Source organism: Podarcis melisellensis (genome assembly GCF_964234715.1).
Source record: "Podarcis melisellensis genome assembly, chromosome: 1".
Taxonomy (NCBI): Eukaryota; Metazoa; Chordata; class Lepidosauria; order Squamata; family Lacertidae; genus Podarcis; species Podarcis melisellensis.
The window spans coordinates 62,760,383-62,786,116 of record NC_138528.1 but is presented as its reverse complement, the minus strand read 5'-3'; the positions used below and the strand labels follow the sequence as shown (position 1 = coordinate 62,786,116).

Genomic DNA, 25,734 nt, shown 5'->3' with positions numbered 1-25,734 from the left:
AGAAAGTCAACTTTTTCAACACTGGGACTGAATCAGCCTAGGTTGCTCTGATGGATGACCTGTATTGAGAGTGGGATGGGTGACTCTGCTCCTGAACTTCTCGACAACCTTTGGTACCATTGACTATGATATGCTCCTTGACCAACTCCTTGGGATGGGTATTGGGACCACTCTAGGGTCATGGACAGAAAATAGCACTGGGAGATTTGTTTCAGCCCATGGTCCTTGCACTATGGTCTTGACCCCAATATCATTTAACAGCTATATGCTGCCATTAGGAGCTAGAGGGCAAAATGTCATCAATACACTGATGACGTGCAACTCTTAATTCTCCATAACATCTGAGAGGATGTGTAAGATCTGAACCATTGTCTGGACACAGTGGTAGATTGAATGAGGGCTACTAAACTTAGTTCAAACCCATGGAAAGATGGAGTCAGTGAGGGTGGGTAGTTCCTGTGCATGGGAGATTGGCTAGCTGCCTGTATAGACAGAGGGTTCATCAACACTTGGCCCACACTTCCTAGGCACAGGTCTGAACAGCTTCCCCTTTGTCTCACTCCTTTCCAAGGGAAAACCTGGTGAGAGCCAGTGTGGTATAGTAGTTAAGAGTGGTAGACTTGTAATCTGGTGAACCAGGTTCGCTTCCCCGCTCCTCCACATGCAGCTGCTGGGTGACCTTGGGCTAGTCATACTTCTTTGAAGTCTCTCAGCCCCACTCACCTCACAGAGTGTTTGTTGGGGGGGGGGGAGGGAAAGGAGAATGTTAGCCATTTTGAGACTCCTTCAGGTAGTGATAAAGCAGGATATCAAATCCAAACTACTACTACTACTACTACTACTCTTCTTCTTCTTCTTCTTCTTCTTCTTCTTCTTCTTCTTCTTCTTCTTCTTCTTCTTCTTCTTCTTCTTCTTCTTCTGTGACAGTACTAAGACCTGGGAGACCATGGCTGAAATACCCACTCAGCCATGAAGTTCACTGGGTGACATTGGGCCAGTCGCTTGGTTTCAGCCTAACCTCTACCCCACAGGGCTGTTGTGAGGATAAAATGGGAAGGAGGAGAACTGTGAACACCACTTTGAGCTTCTTGGATAGGGATGTAAAAATAAAATAAATGCTAAAAATAAAACACACCTTTAAACATGACTGGAGACTACCTCACCATATTTGAGGCATATGCCCTTTCAGAACATGGATGGCAGGGCTCAAGTGTGCTAGGGCAAGTGTTTCCCCATTGTGACCCAGGCTGCGTCCTGCCGTGGCTGTTTGCCCAGTAGAGCTAGCATGCAAACAGGCACTCACACGGCAAGTGTTTAGCCAAGGTCGCAGAATGTCCTGTTGCTTCAGCAGCTGAGTTACAGGAGAGATATATATGCAGGGAGCAACAGAGACAAGAGCTCTTCCAGGAAATTGAGTTTTATTTAGAAAGTATAACGAAAGAGCAAATGAATAGGGAACTGTTGAAAGCTTTCCAGGAGAGAGGGGAAGAGAGCATTCAGTGAATGGCTCAGCTGCGCTGTGCAACTTCAGCTTCAGAGGTGGCAGAGGGAAGAATGAGACTGCAGTGAGAAAAGAAAAGTTCTAAAAGATTGTGTTCTTTATGCTCTGTTCAAACACAGGCAAAGGAAACGGCAATCAAGGTCATCAAGGTAAATCTAATGGTGTAGAAAGCCAATAAGTTTCCTCAGTCACAGCAAGATTTTCCAGATACAGTGCTTGGAGTTCCAAAGGCTAATTAAGCAGACAGGTTCTAACAGCAAAACTAACAAAGGGTACTATCGGGAGATGACTCAGGGCAATTCTGGTATTCTACCAGGTGTTCCAGACCTGTGGCAATAATAATAATAATAATAATAATAATAATAATAATAATAATAATAATAGGCCTGTACAGACTCCAGAACTGGAAATATGTATCCCTATGCCCAAAAGCAGGAGAAAGGACCATTATATGTGTCGATAATCAAGGGACAGGCACACTGTGGTAGAGCAGGATTTTGCACTAGCACTGTTCTCTGAATTTGCTTTCTGCAGGAGCCACATTACTACTGCTGCAATTTGATTGCTTTAGGTGTTTATAATTGTTTAATTTACTGATGATGTTCTACGGTTTTAATTACTGAGTGCAAGAGAGGTGGAATGTAAATGTTTTCAATATGTTGATACATTTGTTCTCATCAAATATCATGCTGGAGTACTGCCTGGGTTCTCTAGGGAAGAGTTGTAGCTCAGCGATAGAGCACCAAAAAAATCAGATGAAATGCAAACAATTCACAACTAAAAAACTAGAAATGCAGTCCTTTAAAACGGAAAGTGAAAATATCCATGAGCAAGTCACAAAAACAGTAAAAAGTAGATTGAAATAAAAACCACTAATGAAGACTCTAAATGGAGGGTTGTACTTTATAAATATTGGGGCATATTTAGAATAACAGTGATAACTGGGTATGGATGGCTTTAATCTCCTGCTCTGTTTTGAAATTTGTGTTATAATGTGATGCACAGTACATTTTATTGCCTTCACATTCTGCTTTTATTGTGTGAATGATTTAGTAGTTTTGGTTTTAAGCTATTGTTAGACTCCTTGGGTTTTGAGTATTATCTCTATTGGGGAACCTTCTTTAAGATATATCAACTGGACTGTTTCTCTAAGGTGCTTATAGATGTGATACACTATCTGTTACAAGAAAATGTTGGTATGTGGCAGCGCCCTTCTATTAGGCTGACGACCACAGTATCAACAAGTGCATATTAAAAAAATGAGCCACCAAAGATATAACACCATCGAGCTTACATATCACTTTACACCATCTGTTGCACAATAATTTTCAGTAGAATCAGTTCACATCTTCAGTTGCCAGCAAACAAGTGCAAATAAATGAAGCCATGTGCAAGCACATGCAAATCACTCCTTAGTATGAATTACAGTGTAATACTTTCTATGTCTGCTTGCTGTTGAACTCAGCAAGATTACAGCCTGATGCATACACATGCTATGTGACCTCAAAGTGGCATGGCCCATATCCAATGGTTTGCAGCCCAAGATTGCATTCCTACAGTGCTCTCGGATCCACAAGAGGAAGAACCATTTAAGCTGTTGGACGGCATCAATGTAAATCCATAACTAGGGTGTGGGTAGGTCTTCTAATGTTTGCATTCATGCTTTTGAGTCTTTATGACTCTGTCATATTTTTTGGCACTCTTCAGTAAAAGCCACATTGAGAAAGGAGAGCGATAAATCTCAGGTGGGAGATTTTTGAAGTTCCTGAACCAAGAAAGAAAAATAAAAAATAAACTAAAATAAATTGTCTAGTAGCAGCTTAGAGACCAACTAAGTTTGTTCTTGGTATAAGCTTTTGTGTGCATGCACACTTCTTCATATACATTTATTTATTTATATTATTTTTATATAATTTTATATACGTTTTGACTGCATCAGACCAACATGGCTATCTACCTGAATCAAGAAAGAAAAAGATGCTCTGGATGGAATTCAGTGCCACACTTTCCCAATAGTTCCACCAGTGCAAGCATTTTAGCTTGCCAAACAGAATGATACCCCTCCTCTCTTCCTGAGTGCTGTTCTGGGGGTTCTCCTGACATCCCCCCGAGCCCATTTCAGAGTGCACAGGGGGAGGAGACAGGGGAAGCCCCATTGCACAAGGGAAGGGCTTCCACCGATGCGGCTAGTTAGGTGAATTCTGCCTCCTGCCTCTCAAGACTTTCTCAGTCTCAAGCAAGCAAGCAAGCAAACCTAGCAGGAACCATAAAGCAGGCATACCTTGCACACTGGAGCGTACATATGCTTCACCAAAATATTTCATTTTCCAGCAAGCGCTTGCTTTATTCAGCAGTGTAATCTTCTGAAAGGATTTGAGATGTGAACCTGGGTGAAATGCACAGCGGTAGCTCGGTCTAGAAGTTGCAAGAGCATAAATCACAGTGGCAAAGTCAGCATTAGCGAACAAAGGTCAAAACCTCCTGGGGAAAAACACACCCTAGCATCAGAAACATATTTCTTGTCTGAAGAGATGTGATCTACAGCCAGGCTTTCAAAGAAATATGCTTCCAATAGTTCCAATGAAGGCAGCTATACAAAAAGAATGACTGGGCTCTTACAAAACCACCCTGCTGTTTGAGAAAAGGTGGGAAAGCAATGGGTGCTTATCTAAATAAAGACCTCCACTTGTCCTCGTATAAACTCTTGAGCCGCTTGTAATGAACTCTGAAGATACTCTGTGTGCAGCACCTATACATGAAGATCAACAAATCCACAAATGATATTTAATTGATAGTGTCCTCTCCCACCATCTGCATTCTGTTTGCTTTGCATTGAAATGAATGGGGTGGGATAACGTAATGACAATGTAACTATGCAATTTACATAAAGGCAACATAGCGATGCTATTTATGTAATTTATTACATAAGTTACATCATTTTGCCACAGCAGACAGCAAAACGAATAAGGTAGGTTTCGGTGCAAGACAAACCACAGCAGAATGCAAACAATGCTGTATGATGAATACAGGGCAGAGTGGAAGACGATGCCTTCTTACCTCTTAAGTGATGGGTGGGCTTCGCAAATCCCCTGAGCTAGCCAACAGAAGAGGCGGCTGTTCTGGTATGATTCAACCACCAATCTGACCAGCTTCTGTATGTGGAATGGGGGAAGCACAATGTCACCTCATCCTTTGTATCAGACGGAAAAATGTTTAGGGCTGGCCCTGCAGAGATGTGAATAAAATGTAATGCCTGTCTAGTGCCCATTGCTGGGGGTGTGGGGAATAGAAGAGAAGGCTCCTTGAGATGACATATTAGAAGCTTGATATAGCTTAGGCAAAGGCATAAATTCCATGTACAAAAGGCAATGCCTGGCCTGAGGAATCTGTAATCTTTAACACTCATCCACTTGACATTGAAAGGGCTTTCATACTCCATTCCTTTCTAACTACAGTATGAAAGAAGCAAATCTATTTTTAAAATTTGACTTCTAATCTAATCATTGTTGTTTCATTGGCAGACTAAGCCCCTTTCTCTTTTTATTAGAAAGTCCAAATACAGAAATTAATAATAGTCATCTGCAATGATATTAAGCAGTTCACAAACTTAGGCAAACAATGTTTTACTTCCACCGTGCAATGTTAATGAAAACAAACAAATATCATAGATCAACAGCATGAAAGATTAATTTTTTCCACATTAATAAAGTTAAAGCAGTCTACTGACTCAAAGGCACTCCTGTCATAGATAATTGCTCATTACATTATTATTTTTAGAGTAAATTCACATTATGTCAATTAACAAAAGTACTGCCAGGGTGCAAAACAAGTTTAGAAAGTGGATTGGAATTAGGACCTTTCACTTTTAAATCAACCAGCTTTGAACACTCTTAATTTCAATGGGATTTAAATGCAATCATGGATTTGTTCACACATCAATTTGTATTACTTGTTTTCTCCATACCTGATTATAGTACACTAGATGGCTAGCAGCTAAAATGTCTGAATTCAGTGTGTGAATTGAAAAGCATTTCATCTGAATTGATGTGAATGGATATAAACGCCCAACAGTGAAATGACTGCGTTGCATTCGTGAATATGTGTACCTGAACCAACCTCATGTGACTCAATTGTGTGAAACAAAACTGCAACTTTCAGATTTGTGTGTTCCTTTCCAGAACCCCACGATCGAGAATATTTGGATGTGAGATGTTGATATAGTCAAGAACCTGATTAAGATGAGCAGCTTTTGTTCTTTGAAGCTTTTGTGTTACACTATTTAATAGTTTAATTTAGCATAACTTGAATTTAATACCCCAGTTTCTGTAAAAATTCTCATGGAGTCTTTATAGTAAAAACACAATAGGACAAAATATAATAGGTCAAAAATTAAAAGCAAATTTTATAACAACAAATCAAGAATAACAATCAAATAGCAGCCTTTGAAGTATTAATAAACAGCAGCACAAAACTAAAAACTCTAGCGGGTAGCATAATGAGCTGAAAACAGTAAATTTTGGGTCACTGGAATAAAAAGGTAAACTCTTTTAAGTTGGGCAAAGAGTGGTCCTCACCCAGGAGGGAATTTGATAATCTTGGCATCGCTACTATTATACCCGTCCTTCTGATCTCACAATTGGATGGAGAGGAACAGGGTCTCCAGGGCTGACCATAGAGGACAGAAATGCTTATCAACATGTCCAGCTGATTCTCTGCACCCTCCTCAAAAACCAAAACAAAACCAAAACCATGTGTGCATGTGCATCCTCCATCATTGTTCTGGCACTGACTTTGGTATCTTGATGGTCAAGACAAATTCCAGAGTCCAACACTCCACACTCCCCTCCAATGCCTAGTCCTGGTACAGTCGTACCTTGGATCCCGAACACCCTGGAACTCGGACATTTTGGCTCCCAAACGCCACAAACCTGAAGTGATTGTTCTGGTTTGCAAACGTTCTTTTGTTGTTTTTTTAAAGTAATATTTTATTAAGTTTCACAAAAGTTAACAACAACAACAATAAAAATTAACTAAAATCACCAAAAACCAACAAACACACACATCAAAAATACAAACAAAAGGACAGAATAAAAAGAAAATAAAAACATAAAAAAGAAAATTCAGCATTAAAAAACCCTCAGTTTCAAGTTAATACCCTTCCAAATCTTATTTTCCTTGCTTCCACCCGCCTTCCTTTCATGTATTCCACTTTAAAATTAGTTCAGCAATTATCATATTATTCAAGTTCATCCTTTATCCTTCCCTTTATACTCTTATTTATCTTAATCACTAGAACCCCTTCGTTTCATTTACAATGCCCTTAACATTCATAAATTTTACAATGTTTTTGTAGATAAACTTTGAACTTCTTCCAGTCCTCTTCCACCTGCTCTTCTCCTTGATCTCGGATTCTGCCGGTCATTTCTGCCAGTTCCATATAGTCTATAACTTGCATCTGCCATTCTTCCAAGGTGGGTAGGTCTTGTGTCTTCCAGTGCTTTGCGATGAGTATTCTTGCTGCTGCTGTGGCATACATAAAAAAGGTTCTATCCTTCTTTGGCACCAATTGGCCGACCATGCCCAGGAGAAAGGCCTCTGGTTTCTTTAGGAAAGTATACTTAAATACTTTTTTCAGTTCATTATAGATCATTTCCCAGAAAGCCTTGATCCTTGGGCAGGCCCACCAAAGGTGAAAGAATGTTCTTTCCGTTTCTTTACATTTCCAACATTTATTATCGGGCAAATGGTAAATTTTTTGCTAGCTTGACTGGGGTCATGTACCACCTGTAAATCATTTTCATAATATTTTCTCTTAAGGCATTACATGCCGTGAATTTCATACCGGTGGTCCACAACCGTTCCCAGTCAGCAAACATAATGTTATGACCAACATCTTGTGCCCATTTTATCATAGCAGATTTAACCGTTTCATCTTCAGTATTCCATTTCAACAGCAGATTATACATTCTCGACAATACCTTAGCACTGGGTTCTAACAATTCTGTTTTCAACTTCGATTTTTCCACCTGGAAGCCATTTTTCCTGTCCGAATTATATTATTTCTGTTGGAAATAATGTAACCAATCCTGCACCTTATCTTTAAGTTTCTCATAACTCTGCAATTTCAGTTCGTCCCCATCCTGTTCCAAAATTTCCCAATATTTTGGCCAGTTCGATCTCATATTAAGTTTTTTCAAGGCCTTAGCCTCCATTGGTGAGAGCCACCTTGGGGTTTTATTCTCCAAGAAATCTTTATATCTGACCCAGACATTAAACAATGCTTTCCTGACAATATGGTTTTTAAACGCCTTATGAGCTTTGTCCTTACCATACCACAAGTATGCATGCCATCAAAAAACATTATCATGTCCTTCCAAATCAAGGATGTCTGTATTCTCAAGAAATAGCCATTCCTTCAGCCAGCAAAAAGCTGCGGCCTCATAATATAGTTTAAAGTCCGGTAGGGCAAACCCCCCTCTATCCTTTGCATCAGTAAGAATTTTATATTTAATTCTGGGCTTTTTGCCCTGCCAGACAAATCTAGAAATTTCTTTTTGCCACTTCTTGAAACAGTCCATCTTGTCAATTATTTGTAAGGTTTGAAACAAAAACAACAATCTTGGAAATACATTCATTTTAATAACTGCAATTCTACCCAGTAAGGAAAGCTTTAGATTTGTCCACGTTTCAAGATCTTTTTTCACTTCACACCAACACTTTTCGTAGTTGTCTTTAAATAAATTAACATTCTTTGAAGTCATATTCACCCCTAGGTATTTTACTTTTTTCATCACTGTTAGACCTGTTTCTTCCTGAAACCTATCCTTCTCCATTGGTGTTAAATTCTTCTCCAAAACCATAGTTTTTAATTTATTAAGTTTAAACCCTGCCAGATGACCAAATTCTTGTATTATTTCCAAAGCTCTTCTAGTACTAGGGATTGGCTCCTGTAATGTCAAGACTAGGTCATCTGCATAAGCTTTCAATTTGTAATGTTTGGCTCCGACCTATATACCCTGAATCTGTTGGTCCCTTCTAATCATGTTCAGCAGGACCTCCAGGACTAAAATAAAAAGCAAAGGGGAAATTGGGCAGCCTTGTTGTGTCCCTTTCTCTATCTTAACTTCTTCTGTAACCGCATTGTTCACTATCAATTTTGCCTTTTGTTCTGAGTAAATCGCCCCTAATCACTATCAATTTTGCCTTTTGTTCTGAGTAAATCGCCCCTATACCGTTTCCAAACCTTTCTCCCACCCCCATCCCATGCAGGTTTTTCTTCATAAAACTCCAAGAAATATTATCAAAGGCTTTCTATGCATCAATGAATATCAGTACTGCTTTTGTGTTAATGTTAACTTGTAGTTTTTCCAAAATGTCAATTAGATTCCTTGTATTATTTGACATATGTCTGCCTGGGAGAAAGCCTGTTTGGTCTTTATGTATAATTCCTGCTAGAACTTTTCTTAATCTTTTAGCTAAAATGTCCGCAAAGATTTTACAATCCACGTTAAGTAGGGATACGGGGCGGTAGTTCTTGAGTTGTGTCTTTTCTGATTCATTTTTCGGTATAAGCGTGATATAAGCATCTTTCCACGACTCCGGCGCTCTTTTCCCCTTCATGATTCCATTGCAAACCTCCATTAATGGTTGAATTAGATAGTCCTTCATTACTTTGTAATATTTGGAGGAAAGCCCATCCGGGCCTGGAGACTTGCCAAGTTGCAGGTTCTTAATGGCACCTTCAACCTCCTGTTCAGAAATTCTGTCATGCAAATGTTCTTTTGGAACCGAATGTCCGATGGGGTTCCTGCGGCTTCTGATTGGCTGCAGGAGCTTCCTACAGCCAATCAGAAGCTACGGTTTGGTTTTTGAATGTTTTGGAAGTCGAACGGACTTCTCTCTCCCTCCCTCTCTCTCTCTCTCTCTCTCTCACTCATACACCCCCCACAAGCAGACACTCAACAATCTGTGGCCACAGATCATTAGGCTATTTTGGGGTGGGTTTTTTTGAGGGGGATTTTTAGGGGTTTTGCCTAAATATTCTTATTCTTTTGCAAACTCAGGTGTTCCCCTGTCTTGTTTCTACCAACCACATTTGCCGCAGAGCAGTCACAAACCCAACACCTGAGTTCACAATTGGTATATATGATGATAGTTTCTTACAACATGATTCCATCTTTTTTAAAAAAGCAGCACAGACCTGAATTTCTTTATGGTGGAATCTTCTCCCCAAGAACTCTGATTAATAACATTTTCTTTCCTGAGTCACGTAGCTGCTTGAAGCTTATAATGTAAGTGCCACCCACTAATTTATTTGTTGAGTCAAGTGAAATGATTTCATATTTCAGCAATCACAAAGGCCAAGGATGTGCAATCAGTTCTGAAGCAGAACACCCTACTGATTTTCGTTAAGTAGCTCTTCAAGACAAAAAGAGTAGAAATGACACATTCTATCCCTGTATTGGGAAGACTAAGCTCAATGGTCTGTTCCTCTTTTACTCTAACATTGGCTGCTGGGACTCTGTGGGCTGGATTGGGTAGGGAGGGGAAAGAGGTAGCCAAACAGGCAAGGTGATATTAACAGCAGAAATACAAAAAGTCTTTCGATTTGATTAATTTGGTTTGGATTTAATGACCTCTCTGTGCATTCCAGCCCCATTCTAGCTCTCCTCTGTGTCTCTCTCTCAGTCTCTGGTTTGTTTTGCTACAATATCATACAATATCTTCCAGGAGGAGGTAGTGTTAATTAACACTCTGAGCTTTATACTGAACTTCTAATGGGAAGTGGGGCTGCTTGTACACATGATCCACCACTCAGGCTATGAAGAGAGTGCTGTAGTTGGGAAATGATTCTAACCAATGCTTTCATTTATAAAATACTTTGATAAAAAGAAACCCTTAAAAATCAGGCCCGCACAAACTTGTGATCAACCAAGGCAAAAGCAGCCCACCACCAATATATCTGCAACTTCACAAAGAGGAAGCAAAACCAAGAGCTTTGTTGACACCCTAGCAAGCCACCACACAGGGCTGGAAGTCTACAATCAGGTTAGGGGTTCATCTATTAAAGAGAATCATTTTATGCATAAAATGGCAATCAAAAAAAGGCTATGAGCTAGTTTGCACATGAAGCCAAAGCTAACCATAGCTTAGTGTGAATTCATAAGAGTGAAGTTTCCTGCAGAGGAAATCAGAGCCAGCCATGTTGTGTGAACCTGGGTACATGGTTTGTCTTGCTCCAGACAAACAATGAGTCGTAAACCCAAGCATAAGCTTTGGTAGCAGCTTGTGGTTTGGAAAAATGTAAACCACAAGCTTAAGCTTGAACAGTATGTTAAACCAAACCATGTCTTAGCTCACAGCAATGCAGCAGCAGGACCAGAGTAGCTCTCACATTATGAGATCCACACACTCACATATTTTCACGCTCACACATTTTCAGGGGGTGATTTAGTGTTACATGCACTGTAACACTAAGGAAAATTTTGGACATCATATGGCAAGAAAGAGTTTCAAACAAAGATGGGCTCTCCCAAGCCCACATCCCCAGCATTCTTGCATCATCATCATAATCATCATCATCATCATCATTATTATTATTTTCATATGGCCTGAATTAAGTTTCAGTTTGTCCTACCACATCCAGTTTCTTATTGCCATCAGACAGCACTTCAGGAACTTGTAACTAGTTTCCTAGGATGAGTTGATAATGAGAGCTGGAGCTGGGTTTCCTTAGCATTTTGATGCCTCTTCACCCAAAACCTTTCACCCAGTACAGTGGTACCTCGGGTTAAGTACTTAACTCTTTCCGGAGGTCCGTTCTTAACCTGAAACTGTTCTTAATCTGAAGCACCACTTTAGCTAATGGGGCCTCCCGCTGCCGCTGCGCCGCCACCATGCGATTTCTGTTCTCATCCTGAAGCAAAGTTCTTAACCTGAGGTAATATTTCTGGGTTAGTGGAGTCTGTAATCTGAAGCGTATGTAACCTGAAGCGTATGTAACCTGAGGTACCACTATAGATGTTTAAAAGTATGGTGGGGGCAGGAGCATATGGAATTCTGCAGCACCCCATAGGCCAGTTGTTGAGGAACTGAACATTATTTTCCCCCAATCATATCTTCTGAGACTTGCCCTCACTGAACTCACAAGAGCTCCCCAAAACATGGCATGGCCCAGTTCTGCAAAGCAGTAGACCATGGATTCTGTGAGGTCTATGACACTCCAGCTTTTTTACTCTGCCCCCGCCTAATTTCTTTTTGAAATGTAAACTACATCTTAAACAGTTCCATTGAATGAACATTATTATTTTTCTGGGAAGCCAGAGAATGAGAATTAATTATGATAGGATTTCTTTGATTTTACAATTACTAACATAAACTAAAATTCATATTACCATTACATTTAAAAGGACACAGCTCTACCCGTTAATTTGGAAAACCCATTAAACCAGTGTTTAATAAATAAGAGGATGGCATCTTGAATGTGATTAGACAGTTTCTTTTAATGGGAGGCATTCAGATGTAACACATTGATAGGTAACAGATAAAGACTAATCCTCTGACATAAACTGACAGCGCTCTATTGGATTAAATTGTGCTACTTCAGTGGAGCTTTGCTAATATATCGCAGCTGGGAAATTAGACCCTAATACATGTATTATCTTTGAAGCACAGGCTCTCAAACTTAGCCAAACTTACTACCACCATCCATTCTTGTAATTGTTCAGCCCCTACTAACCCTCTCAAAGGGGGCTTTGCATGTTTCTGTACTTTGATATAAGACTTGGGTTCACAGATATCTTATGTGAGTGGGAAGAAACTAATCCAGAATGTGGAAGCTAGACTGGTGACTGGGAGTGGCTGCCGAGACCATATAACACTGGTCCTGAAAGTCCTACATTGGCTCCCAGTACGTTTCCGAGCACAATTCAAAGTGTTGATACTGACCTTTAAAGCCCTAAATGGCCTCAGCCCAGTATACCTGAAGGAGCATCTCCACTCCCATTATTCAGCCCGGACACTGAGAGCCAGCTCTGAGGGCCTTCTGGAAGTTCCATCACTGTGAGAAGTGAAGTTACAGGGAACCAGGCAGAGAATCTTCTCGGTAGTGGCACCCGCCCTGTGGAACGCCCTCCTACTGCATGTCAAGGAAATAAACAACTATCTGACATTTAGAACACATCTAAAAGCAGCCCTGTTTAGGGAAGTTTTTAATATTTTAGCGTATTTTTACTATTCTGTTGGGAGCTGTCCAGAGTGGCTAGAGAAACCCAGCCGCATGGCCGGGGCATGGATGTATGTATGTATGTATGTATGTATAAACAGATGATAGATAGATAGATAGATAGATAGATAGATAGATAGATAGATGATAGATAGATGATAGATAGATGATAGATAGATAGATAGAATGATAGATGATAGATAGATAGATGATAGATATATAGATAGATAGATAGATAGATGATAGATAGATAGATGATAGATTGATAGATAGACAGACAGATAGATAGATAGATAGATAGATGATAGATAAATAAAATCCTTGCATAAGACAGTCCCGTGAAAGCTCAATGGTAGAGAAAATGGTTTTCAAGCAAAAAGTCCCAGGTGCATTTCCTGGGATTTCCAGGAAGGGCTGAAGAAAGTCTCTGTCTGAAGACATGGGCATCTGCCACCAGTCGGTGTGTACTGTAGACAATACTAGGCTATACTACGCTAGTTAAACCAAAATTCTAATTCAATATAAGGCAGGTTCCCAATTTCCCTCATTCTGCTACAGACCCGTGTCCTTGGCTTTCCAGGGCGTGGAGGTGGCTGCAGTGGAACCAGGAAAACTTTTGTATGAACAGAGTTCTGCTCGCACACATATGGATCCAACCCATATTTTCACTCTCTCTCACACACACACTTTCCGAAGCTAAACAAAAACAGGAAACTCTTCCAAGGCAGCTTTTTTTTTAAAAAAAAAAGGGGGGGGGAGAGGAAAGTTGCTGTCCATTGTGCTGATATTTAGATCCCTCAAAATACCCTGCATATCTCAGCACATATAGAGTGGTACTTTGGTTCTCAAATTTAATCCGTTCCAGAAGTCCATTCCAAAACCAAGGCATGCATAGAAAGTAATGCAAAATGGATTAATCTGTTCCAGACTTTTAAAAACAACCCCTAAGACAGCAATTTAATATGAATTTTATTATCTAACGAGACCACTGATCCATAAAATGAAAGCAATAATCAATGCACTGTACTATAAAATAAATAAGACAGTATTGCAGATGATAAAAATTAAAATTAATTTTTTTCTTACCTGCACTGATGATAGTCATTGTTTGGATGTGGGTCTTTTATCAATTTCCACATCACACAATCACTCACTCACTCACTCACTCACTCACTCACTCACTCACTCACTCAATCGCTGAACTGGGTTCCACACAGTCACAAAAACAAATTAACCGAAAAAGCCTCAAAAACAAAAATGCAAAATAAATAGCAGAAACAAAAATGGCAAACTTAATTCATTCTGGAAGTACGTTTGACTCCGGAAATTTGAAAACCAAGGCTCAGCTTCTGATTGGTGCAGATGCCCCAGAAACAATAGCCGAAAGCCGCATCAGACATTCAGCTTCTGAAAAACGTTAGAGAACTGGAACACTTATTTCTCGTTTTCCAGCGTTTGAGAACCAAGGTGTGTGAAAACCAAGGTACCACTGTAAATGTATTACTTGTAATCCAATGTATGTTGATGCTTTAAAGCCTGGAGGGGTAGCCTATGGCCCTCCAGATGTTACTGAGCTCCAACACTCATCATCCCTTGGTGACTGGGGCTGATAGAGGTTGTGGTCCAACGACATCTGAAGGACCCCATTCCTGCTTTAGAATCAAATTCTGCATATCTTCATCAAAGCTGAAGCAGTGCGTGGAGATCAGAAATATTTTATAATTTGTTTTCTTTGAAACCGTCTGACTTTTAAACATGTTTAGGATTGTGCCATCTTGTGTGATTAAAATCAGTGGGACAATAGTTAATAATGACTAACATGCTGCTGATATTGATGGAATTTAAACTGAGCAGAGTTTTTCTGCATTGTTGCCCAAGAATCTAGATTCTGATGGCTTTATTTTGAGTATGTTCTCTGAGGCAAAGAAAGGACTTTGCATTCCTGTTTGCATTACAAGTCACAATTCAGGGTAAACTGTCATAAGTAGAAGTCTCTTAATTATTTGATGAATGAGCTGATTCCTGAGGGTTTATTTTGTGTTTGCTGGTTTACAGAGAGATGGAATGATGCCTATCAGAATGCCATTTGATTTGGAATAAGAGGGTCATATCCTCCTTGGATTGGTTGGAACTTGTCTCAGATATACGTGAACAATGCATTTCTCATTATAACAGGAACAAAAGACTTGACAACGAGATTATTGGAAATCCATTAATTATAACCATTATAAGAGTTAATACAGCATCCTAGAAAACGTATCTTTGTACTTTTTGGCAGATTTTACCTTGTGTCCTGTAAAACCAATAAGAACAAAACAGCTAAGTTAATCAGTTTAATTAAGCTCTTTGCATCCCAATTTATTGTTTCCATGTGATTACAAGAAAGAATTGCAGAACTAATTATCCCATTGTTACACTCTATTCAGCAGAATGTATCTAATCAAAGATTTTTTATATATTAAAAAAACACATGCTGCACAATTAATTTTAAATCAAACACAATTCTTACACAAAGTGCTGTATTTTTCACCCTCCCCCAGGAACACTGTTCTTCTAACATCATTTAATTATTAGGACACAATTAAAGTTTTAAAAATTATTTCACAGTTTGGCTCACTTGGGGGATGGAATGGAGGGAGGTGCTGACGTCGGTGCGATGCAAAGTCCACCATTCTTAAATGGGAATCTTGCGAAGAGCTTTGGCAAAATTATTCTCTGTGTACTTTGTGGTCTCATTCCAATTATAGCTAATCAAATGACTTGCTGCTGTGAGCTCCTGAATGCCAGCTTTCATGACATCAGATCAGCTAGAGTATACATTAAACTGTAATTTACAGCTGCTTGTGCAGGAAAGAACAAACACAGAGTCCACTTCCCCACATAAAACTCCATCCCAGAAGACACAATCTTATTAGGGAATATACAACAAAGCTGTCATCTATTTGCTACTGGGCTGAAATGAAGATCTCACTCTGGTGTATAAAGCCCTTCTTAAACTTCTTCCTGTCCTTGGAGATGAGGATCCTGAGTTTCCCAGGTGTCCTCTTCATTTCAGAGAGAACCTGCTGGGATCCTTACTCTGAGAACTTAGACACCTGTGTCATCAAAGAACCCACTATATTGATGTGTTATTTGATTTCTTCCTTTCACTATCCTTCAGCCCTCTTTCCCTCCCAGTTCTCTCTCATCACTAGGATATAAAATCCCAGATTCCTTATTAGGTCCTCTTTTTGTGTATCTCTTTCCTGGTTTTCTCTGATGCAAGACATTTCTTTCTGTATTGCATTTATATTCTACCTTTTTATCTGAGGAGATCAAGGTGATGTACATGGTTCACACCTTCAAGAAACTGCATTTAGCATTGAAATGAAATGTCCCCCTTATCAAATTAACACATGCCTGTCTTCAGAAATGTGGCAGTGGTAACGGGCTCTAGAAGTACTATGTGTGTTGGGAGGACTGTGAAGTGAAAGTGAAGCATTTACATAGAAATCATGCAATGTTTTTGATGGTTTTTGAATGTCATAAATAATTTAAATAAGAGACAGTGTTACAAAAATTAGAAAATGAAAGGTTAAGCGGCTGCCAATCTGTTCACAAGCCGGGAAAATATTGAGATCAATGGAAGTATAATAATCGCTAGAATTGACGAGGGGAGGAAGTTCAGGGACGGTGCTCCCACTTTCTTTGGTCGGAACAAAGAACAGAAGAAACAAAACATGACATCAGTGCTTCCCTTCCTTATCAATCATCCCAGTGATGTTGCACTTAATTGCCAGAATACTGGAAGCACAGAGCAGCTTTACATTTTATGGAGCTCTTGAGCAGAATACTGCCACGACCCTGGCATACAACAGTGAATTGGACACAGAGTCTGAGGCTGCAGAGCTACCTGCTGAGGGACTAGGCCTGCCTGGTTCAGGGCTCTGAGTCAGCTGCTGGTCAGAAGACTACTGAGCCTGAGGTTGGCATACAGGGGCCACAGAAAACCTCCCATAGCACTGGGGTATACAGGATCAGGACCTTCTCCTGAGCCTGAGGAACCAAATGCCTTCCACATTTGGTGGTCCAGTGATGCAGAGAACACACCAAACAGAAGGCCATAGATCAGAGGAGTACCTTTATTCAGGCCAGAGACAAGCTAAATTCTCCACAAGGGATGAAGCCTGGGAGAAGTGATCTGGGGACAGAGGATTAAGGCTCAGCTTGCTTTTGACCTTTGTTGGAGCAAGCTATACACTTGGAGCTGTCCGTGGTCCTGTAACTATGGATCTCTTTTGCCCCGTGGGATTTTCTGCAGAACCAGAGCAACACAAATGACCTTCCCCTATATATCTTAATTATAATGGCAACATTTACTTATAAAAAATGGGATAATTCGGAGGAGGCAGAGCCCTCTGCTCATACACCCCAGATTTTCCTTAGATTGATTTGTACATCTTATTGACTTTCTATAGCTATATTCTAAAAAACTAATAATCATATATTAAACGCCCACCCACCCATAAAGCACCAATGCTGCAGCAAGCAAAGGCTCTAGCAGCCAAGCCAGCTGCTTGTGGCTGGAAAGCCAGACAGGATGTTTGTGACTGTTGCCATGGGAACAAAGGGGCAGTCCATTCTGTACTGAGCACCGGATGTTAGCTCAGTGTGTGTGTGTCATATGACCCATACTGGAAGTACATGGGTGGAGTTTTTTCTTACTGCTGTTGAGTGCAGACATGTTTCTCTGTACTGATATAAGAGACAGAAATAAAGATGTAAATAGATTTCTGTCTGCTTCTTTCCCCTCCCTGGGGGACACCAAAGGGGAGAGAGGAAGAACGGTGTGTTCCTCTCACACATCTGAGAAGAATCGCCGAGACCTCAGCTGCTTATCAGCAGTGTAGCAGCGGGGAGGTCGCCAAGGAATATCTGCCGGTGCCTATGCTGTGGCACATACCTCTGACCAAGGCAGAATTCCAACAACCCACACCTCAAATGTCTATAGCCCTAATTGGGGCACTGTACTTTGAAATGCTTATGATTCCAGAGGTTGTATATGGCATCTATGTACTTTAAAGTGTAAAGAACCCCACTGACTGATCTGTAAGCAATTTCTAAGCCCAAGACGCGATGTTACAGATATTACCACAGTTGCTGTAAGTGTAGTTCCATCCTACACCACTATTAGAGATCTAGGGTGAATGTGTCCTGGAGTTGTCAGTATGAAGGAGAGAGAAAAAGAGACATAGTATGAGAAAACGAAAAGAAAAGGAAAACATGAAATTGTGGGGGAAATTCTAGTCTCTTTAAAGTCAAAAAGTCAAATTAGCATGTGATCAGGATTTTGCATGCATTAGAAATGGTAATTTTAAATGTCCACCTCTCAGCAAAATAAGCTAAAGTTTGATTGTACAAAGGTGATTAGTAATTTAAATGTTCTGTGGTAAAATATCATATACCCACCTACCATTTCTGGGAACTATCAGGTGAATTGTCCTTCAGTGGGTATATGTATGATTTCCAGTATTTTAAAAAGCAACATTAGCATTTTTTACTTGATAATAGATTTTATTTAATATATCAAGTGAGGTTTTTTTTTTTTTTAAAAAATAAAAATTAGAATTTTATGTAACTGCAAAAACTTTGGCAAGTTGAAACCATATTTTCAGAACTTGGTAAGTGAATGCTGAATTCTATTCTGTCCTTGGCTTTCACTGCTGCACACACACTTGCTGTTAGATATGCCATTTGCTCAGCCGTTTGGAGCACTGAAATCAATAATTACGATCACACACAGGGCTGCTAGATGACTGCCTGACCCAAATAATAAATTTTGAGATAAAAATATACCCATCAGCTCGACCGATTTCCAATTGTGTAATTTCAGTACAGCTATATTTGGGGAAATTGTTGATGCAAACTGGTCATTTGAAAAACAACAACACATTTTTGGCTTCTTGGTTACACATCGGCTTGCTAAAATAACAAAGGAGTAGTGGCAAATTTTGAAGTGCAGGAGTTTAGCATCACAGCTCCTCATAGCCTTCCCCCTCCAGGAGAGTTCTGGTTACAGAGATGGCAATGAAACATTAACTCTGGGAGAAGCTCCAAAAATGGCAGAGAAATGGGAGAGATCCTGTTTGTAAGGTTGCCCTGCATAGAACCATGTTTACAAAATTAGCAGTTTTATAGAGAAAAGCAACCTTGTTTCTATCTTCAAGGTTCAAGTAGTATTGGGTTAGTGAAGGAGAATGAGCATGCATTTACAATGAGTGAATTATGTTCCACCATCTTGTACTCATACATGCCCCAGATACCTAAGGGAGTCATCTAGACAGAGAAATTCTTGGTATGGGGATAGAAATTTATTGGATGACACCTGACTAAATTATACTCAGAGGTAGACCTATTGACATGAACATACTCTGGACTACTTTAAGTCCATTTATGTCAGTGGGTCTACTCTGAATACAATTAACCAGATACCACCCATTGTCACGACTATTGCTATTGAACATGTTTATTCTCAATGGCATACAAAAGAGCCATGCAGCTAGAATCAGATTAAACAATAAGCTGTCTTTTGCGGCTAATGAGTGCAGGGATCACCATGGACTTGGGAGAGACATATTTAGCAGTGCCATATGCTCTCAAGATCTGTGCTATGTCCACTAAGACTAGGGATTTTGGAATGTTGCTTCCAATGAACATCAGGCAAGTATCAACATTTCGGCACCTGAGGCTTTCTCTGTAGGGTGGTCCAGCTGTGTTGCTGTACTACATTAATCTACTGATTTGTGGCGCATTTTGTGGTTGTTTTATGAATGTAACTTTACCATTGATTTTATTCTGCTCATTGTCATGATATTTTTTTCTTAATGTATAGAAAGTTGTGCATTACAAACAATAAATAATATTGTGGGAGGGGGAAAATAATAGTCAAGGTGAAACAATGGTAACCCAAATCTGCAAGAAAAAACACACCACCACATGTTCCTGATGAATGGAATTTTCTGTCTTTTGTGAAGCAACCGAGGCTTCTCTCAGAGGTGGTAAATTCCCTCACCCACCCCAAGTTTCACTTGTTTGGTTACAAGAATAATTTGACCTGTGTCATCAGAATTCTGGGGGCGGGGATGCATTAGCAAAATGTCTTTTGATCCTAATTAAAACATCAATGACAGCTATTTCTATTTCAGCCTTGTGGACTGTCAGCAACTCGTTGCAGTTCAAGGGGTTGTCAGCCACTTATGTCACACTCTCTAATTAACTGTGATGCTCAGATGCCCTTCCAAAAGAAAATGATATGGCGATTTGAGGTCCCAATTTTCAGTTAAAGGATGCGTGCAGATGATCTAGTTAATCCTGGAGAATTTATTTTTTTAAAATGCTGTTCTAAAACAGTATGTAGAAAAAACAAAAGCAACAAGGAAATCCCAGATCTGCTTCTTCCCATCTCAAACAAATCACAGCTGTATTTTCTTTCTCAAATTGCTATTTGATATACCCTGGAAGTCATACACCTTCCCAGATGGAAAACTAGTTTTAGATCTCGCTCTGACAGGTAGATGTGACTTGCATTCAAGATACTTTGAGGAGCAGATGGTCAGTTTAATAAGCTATCAATGACCATTATGGATGATCAAGCCATGTCCGAGTCTACTGGGAGAACTGCTTTGCATAAGACAGCATGCCTGCAAAAATATGATGATCTACCAGCGACAGTTTCAACCTAGTACATTTTTAAAATTTCAGTAAGAAGCTATTTTATATGCTTACATTTTATCTGATGCTAAATCTGACCTTTAAAGTTTAAAACATTCCATTGTTTGGGGACATGTTTATGAAGGTTCATCTCTTCCCACGTGTACCAACCCCAAGCCTTAGAACTTTCCTGGAGGTTTTTTTCCAGGTCCCTCACCCAGGTGTGTCATGTTTTTTAGATGGTAAGCCTGCAGTTAGGGACTGTCTTGTTTTGTATGTAAGCTGTTCTGGAAGCCCTTTTGCCTGAAAAGCAGGGTACAAATGCTCCAAATAACCAAGTGCTCTTCTCTGATGGCATCCCATTATCAAATGCCCTCCTTTGAATGGCTTGCCTAGTGCCTAATTTAATGTCCGTTCAGAGCCAATAGAAACCCTATTTATTTTCCAAGGGCTTTTAAATTTGGTGTTCTGTTCAACATTCTTTGATATTGATTTAGTTTTTTTAAAGCTTGTTTCTATGCTGCATCACATTTATTGTATTGCTATGGTAGAGTTACTGATTTTTAACTTCCTGTAATGCTGACATGAGAGGTTTTGTAATCAGTTGACTTAGAAATACCACAAATAAATGAATAAATGAAAATTGAGCATTTGGGAAGTACCGATTATAATGTGCAGGGGGAACTACCAATATCAGTCTGATGTTATGTTCTACTGTATAGTAGTAGCAGAGCATAGGGTTCTGTCCAGTGCTAGCCTTAATCAGAATAGACCCATTGAAATTAATAGACACAAGTAACTTAGGCCCATTAATTTCAGTGGGTCTGTTTTGAGCAGGGCTAGTATTGGCTAGACCCATAGGGCCTGGTGATGGGTTTCAGTATATGCAGAAGGGAATAGGCTTGCCATGTCACACTCCTGCACATGGGGCAAAGAGTTCACACATGCAGATGGGACTTTTGTCTGACTTCAAACAAAATGCTTTTTCAGTGGAATCAGTTTACATGTTCAGCAAACTCCTAAACATGTTTAACCAGAAGTAGATCTCATGGAGTTGGAGCTTACTCCCTTGTGGCAAGTGTGCTTAGGATTGCAGCCTAAATATCTCTGAACTTAATAGTTGTTTTAAGGTGTGGTACATTTAAAATTGCTCTTATACTGTCATACTACCTCCACTTGTAGTTTGAAATATCTGGAAGTAATGGAGCAAAATCCAGGTGCTGATTTAAAACCAAGCTGTTCCTTCTGTAGAGGTTTTGTTTTAATCAAGACCGAGGAAAGTGTTGCTTACTACCTCCCCTAGCTCTGAAATACTTTATTGCTATTTTCTGGTACATTAAGGAAATCCCAAAATGAGGTGTTTGGAACAAATTGCAGCTCTCTCATTGAAGCCAAGCAAGTAATTCCAGATGGTAGTTTGGAACTCACTATACAACCATGAATTTATATGCTTGTGAATAGCTATTCATGACTGCAACTTAATTCCATGTTCTTTTTTTTGGCACTGCTGTTCACCTTTAACTCCACCATGGTGTAAAACTTGGTTTTTTTTGTAAAGCACTGAATCATTCATTCTATTTTTTTCCCTTAAATGAGCTCAGAGTTCCCATAAATGTAAATATTTCAGGAAGGCCCAATGCCAGCCTACTTTTGACAAAAGACTACTGTAGCAAGTACCCAATATAACTAACCAATCTACAGCTGGAATAGTCCATAATAGATGTATTTGGAAATGCCTTTTCCAGCATGACAGAATTTTCTCAGTGTCACTGGTTCTCTCACAAAACCGACTGCATGTTTTAAACAAATGGTATCTGAGCCACATTGCAAGGATTCTTTAGATCACAAAAGCAAAGGCAAGCAAAATGAATAGTACATATATTTCAGCCTACAGTCACAATACTATCAATTCAGGGCTTTTTTTCAGCCAGAACTTGCCAGAACTCAGTTCCAGCACCTTTCAGGAGGGCTCCATTTGCCATTCAAAGAGAATGAGGGGGGCATTCATAGTGAGTTCTGGCACCTCATTTTCTAGAAAAATAGCACTATCATCATAAGAGATTTTGCAGTGTCACTATTTCTTATATTAACCAAGTAACCCATGAGAACATAGTCACTTGGGAACAAATAAGACACTCTTCATCTCCTAGGAACTATCTTCTTTTTTTTTTTTGCATATAATTTTTATTAATCCACAAATAATACAAAACAAAATGCATAAGTTTCACATCTTTTCCATTACTTATTTCTCTTTTGGACTTCCCTCAACTGTTCCGTAAATCATTCATAGTCGTAGTTATAATTACACATTTCTCAAATTTGTATTGACATTATTTATCTCTTTTTTTCTTATTCCCTTTAGACAATACTTCTTACTTTTCTTACAGAGCTTCTTTAAATCCCTTAAGCGTCATCTGTCCTTCACTTAGACATTCCAGATATTCCACAAATTTCCCCCAGTTCTCGATGAACTTTTGGTCTCTTAAGTATCTAATCTTTCCTGTCAATTTGTCTAGCTCTGCGTAATCTAACAATTTTATTCTCCATTCTTCTATGGCCGGTATTTCTTGCTGTTTCCAACTCTGGGCCAGTAACACTCTTGCGGCTGTGATTGCATATCTAAAGAATTTGCAGTCTTCCCTTTTTATCTCATTTCCTACCATTCCCAACAGAAAGACTTCTGGTTTTTTCGTAAATGTGTATTTTAAAATCTACTTTAACTCATTGTATATTTTCTCCCAGAAGTCTTTCACTTTCTTACAATCCCACCACAAATGGAAGAAAGTGCCCTCTTTATCCCTGCATTTCCAGCACCGATTGCATGTCTTGTACATTTTTGCCAGTTTTACCGGCGTCATGTACCATCTATAAAACATCTTCATCGTGTTTTCTTTTAACGTCATACAAGCAGTGAATTTTAATCCCTCATTCCACAGTTTCTCCCAATCTTCGAATTGTATATTATGACCCACATCCCTGGCCCAGCTGATCATCACTGACTTAACTTCTTCGTCTTCCAAATTCCAATATAACAACAGTTTATACATTTTAGATAAATTTTTGCCATCATTATCAATAACCTCACTTTGAAATTTTGATTCCTTATCCGCATAGCCTCGTTCTTTACTATCTTTCTTAAACATCTCATTTATTTGGAAGTAGTGCAGCCAATCGTATACATGTTCTTTTACCTGCTCATACGGTTTTATTTTCCACTTTCCCCCTTCTTTAAATAGCAGTTGGCCGTATGTTATCCAATTACTTCTCATATTGATTCCCTTTACGCTCATGACTTCTAAAGGTGATAGCCAGTGTGGTGTTCTAGGTTCTAATAGATTTTTATACCTGTCCCAAACCTCTATTAAGGGACCTCGGAAGATGTGGTTCTCAAAGCCTTTATGGACTCTCTTTTTCTCCTGCCATAGATAGGCATGCCATCCAAATCTGTTTTCGTATCCCTCTAAGTCCAGCAATTTGTTGTTTTCTAACTTAATCCACTCCTTCACCCAGCAGAGACATGATGCCTCATAATACAGTTTCAAATCTGGCAGGGCAAAGCCTCCTCTTTCTTTTAAGTCTGTTAATAATTTAAATTGGATTCTCGGTTTTTTGCCCTGTCAGATGTATCTAGAGATCGCTCTCTGCCACTCTTTAAAGATCTTATTCCCCTTAATTATAGGGATACTCTGAAATAAAAATAATATCTTTGGAAGGACATTCATTTTGATTGTAGAGATCCTTCCCCAAAATGACAATTTCAGCCTCCCCCACACCTCCATGTCCGTTTTTATTTCCTTCCACGCTGGTTCGTAATTGTTTTTAAATAAGTCTATATTTTTGGGGGTTATCCATATTCCCAGGTATTTCACCTTTTTAACCACCTCTATTTGTGTTTGTTGTTGCATTATTTCTATTTGACCTTGATCCATATTCTTCACAATCATTTTTGTTTTTTCCCTATTTAATTTGAAACCTGTCACACTTCCAAACTGTTCCATTTCCTCCAAAACCTCTTTTACCGTACTTATTGGCTCTTCAATCATTATTACCAAGTCATCTGCGAATGCTTTGATCTTATATTCGTTCTGGCCAAGTGTCACCCCCTTTATTTCCTTGTTTTGTCTAATCGAGTTCAAAAGAACTTCTAATACCGTTATAAAAAGTAGCGGTGAAAGCGGGCACCCCTGTCTTGTTCCCTTTTGTATCCTTATTTCTTCTGTGACTACATTGTTTATAATCAATTTGGCTTTTTGTTCTGTGTAAATTGCTTTTATTCCGTTAAAAAACTCTTTACCAATTTCCATATATTCCAGATTTCTCAACATGAAGTCCCATGATATGTTGTCGAATGCCTTTTCGGCATCGACAAACATCATTGTAGCTTGTTTATCAATCCTAACAGACAGATATTCCATCATATTGATTATATTTCTTATATTGTCTTTCATCTGTCTGTTTGGAAGGAAGCCCGCCTGATCTTTGTGTATGATTTCTGATAAAGTCTTTTTCATCCTCTTTGCAAGGATCGCAGCAAATATCTTGTAGTCTAAATTGAGGAGTGAGATCGGCCTGTAGTTTTTGACTTGGGTTGAGTCTGAATCCTGTTTTGGGATAAAAGTGATAAATGCCTCTTTCCATGTTTCCGGGATTTCTCCTTCTCTTAAGATGTTGTTCATCACTTCTTTCAGTGGCGTTACTAAAATAGATTCCATTTCTTTATAATAGCAAGCGGTGAATCCATCCGGTCCTGGAGCTTTCCCCCTTTTTAATTCCTTAATCGCCTCTCTTATCTCCTCTATCTCAATTGGGGTATTCACTTGCTCTTTTTTTCTAGTCGGGATCTTTTGCACCTTTTTATCTCTTAGATATCTCTCTATCTTCCTCAGATTATTTCTTTCTCCTTTTTTGTAAAGTCTTCTATAGTAATCTAAAAACCCCTTTCTGATTCCCTTCGGGTTGGTTACCTCTTCTCCTTCTACTATAATCTTGTTTATTGTGCTCCGTTCTTTCCTTTTCTTTATTTGCCATGCAAGCCATTTTCCTGATTTATTCGCAAATTCAAAATTTTTCTGTCTCAATTTCTTTATATTCCATTCTACTTCTCTATTAATTATGATAGCAAACTGTGCTTGTAGGGCTTTGATCTTTTCTTTTATCTTCCCATTGTTTGGTTTTTTAATTAGTTTTTGTTCATTTACCATTATTTGTTCCAATATTTCTTTTATTCCTTTTTCTCTATTTTTATTTTTAATTGTATTTTGCTGAATGAAGAATCCTCTCATTACTGCCTTGCTGGCGTCCCACACTACTTTAGCCTTTG

The 25,734-nt window shown here is 39.2% G+C and overlaps 1 long non-coding RNA gene across 2 annotated transcripts in view; it reads left to right on the top strand.

Annotated features, from left to right (window-relative positions):
- Positions 1–1,339: 1,339 nt before the first annotated feature.
- LOC309353754 overlaps positions 1,340–25,734 on the top strand; it is a 184,966-nt gene continuing 160,571 nt past the window's right edge. Inside the window, exons 1-2 of one of the 2 annotated variants that reach the window (XR_014161999.1) lie at positions 1,340–1,650; positions 14,781–15,251. This is a non-coding gene — a long non-coding RNA (uncharacterized lncRNA). Of the gene's footprint in view, positions 1,651–14,780; positions 15,252–25,734 lie in introns of those variants that run through there. The other variant, XR_014161998.1, reaches the window with a different exon arrangement.